Source organism: Seriola lalandi, unplaced genomic scaffold, assembly GCF_002814215.2.
Source record: "Seriola lalandi dorsalis isolate HSWRI2012SDOR001 ecotype SW California unplaced genomic scaffold, Sedor1 jcf7180002052106, whole genome shotgun sequence".
In the NCBI taxonomy this organism is placed as follows: domain Eukaryota; kingdom Metazoa; phylum Chordata; class Actinopteri; order Carangiformes; family Carangidae; genus Seriola; species Seriola lalandi.
In genome coordinates, this window is record NW_019522659.1 from 1 (window position 1) to 1,238 (window position 1,238).

A 1,238-nucleotide genomic window follows, 5' to 3' on the forward strand; every position below is an offset into this window, starting at 1 on the left:
TTAAAGTGGCGCCAACAGACAGAGTCCAGCACAAAGAGACCAGAGAGACCTGGACCAGGACAAGACCGAGATGGAGGAGCAGAACCAGGACCCGGATTTCATTGATCCCAGTCACATATTTTACGTGTAAAGTAAGCAACAGAACCATTGAAGCTTCCTGTCAGAACCTTTCAGAATAAAAAGCTCACAGTAGCCTTTAATAAAGCATTACTTCTGCACAAAATGATGTACTTTCTAGCACTTTTATTTTGTAGACAAAATTGCTGAGATCTTTTCTAGCGCCTGATGTGACTGTGTCTGTCATTCACGCTCAACATGGATAAAAGTATAATGAGCATCTTCAGGTGGAGGAAGATTCTCTATTCGGCCATTAAAGCTAAAAGTGGATCTGATACATGTTATATGTAATGGACAACTTGCTCTACCATGAGACCTAATTCTCTCTCCCTGTCTGTCTGTCTGTCACTATAGAAACAGAGAGGCATAAAGGTGTTTAGCTGTGACCATGTGCGAAGACTTTTACTACTTCAAGTCATTAAAACCCAGCGACGCCTCGACCCCGGAGAGGAACCACAGCTGTGGTCGGCGTGGGGAAGCTTTCAGTAGATTGAGGAGCCTGAACAACCATCAGCAGCAGCACGCCGTTCAGACACACAGCGCCAGGCCGACTGCTTTCCTCCACGTTACTGAACCCTGACCCCCCGACAATAACAGTAACCTCTAGAACTCACTGTACAACATGTGTCATTGATGCAGACGCTCGTCAGTGAGAAGAGTCATCCAGCCGAGGAAGAACTAGAATCCGCCTCTGAACTCCAGCTGGGACTGAACCTACAGACGCAGCTTGGTGCTGTTGGACGAAGGAAACCACCTGAGCTCGACACGTTGGTCACAATAACAGAAATGTAGTAGTTGATACCAGTGAAATGCCAAGATTCTTGATACAACAGTAAAAACTAACATAAATAAATTCCATGTTCTTTCTCTTTCACTCCTTTATTGAAACTAAGACAAAGATCAGTGGCATGTCGCCTTCAAGTATTAAAGTTCATACTTTGCTAAAATATGAGCAGTAAACTTTTTATTCCACAGCTTTTCAACTGCATCAAAACTGCATCAGACACTTTTCACTGTCATAAATGAACTTTTCTGACTTTTATTTGCTTCAAATAGATTTTATGTGATTTACTGAATAAATCAGTCAGAATGAACAGAGGTCTCTTCTTCTTCTTCTTCTT

The 1,238-nt window shown here is 42.6% G+C and overlaps 1 long non-coding RNA gene across 1 annotated transcript; it reads left to right on the top strand.

Annotated features, from left to right (window-relative positions):
* On the top strand, positions 1-1,211 carry LOC147819573 (uncharacterized). The gene is made up of 2 exons (XR_015436792.1): positions 1-131; positions 472-1,211. It is a non-coding gene; the product is annotated as an uncharacterized LOC147819573 (long non-coding RNA).
* Positions 1,212-1,238: the final 27 nt, after the last annotated feature.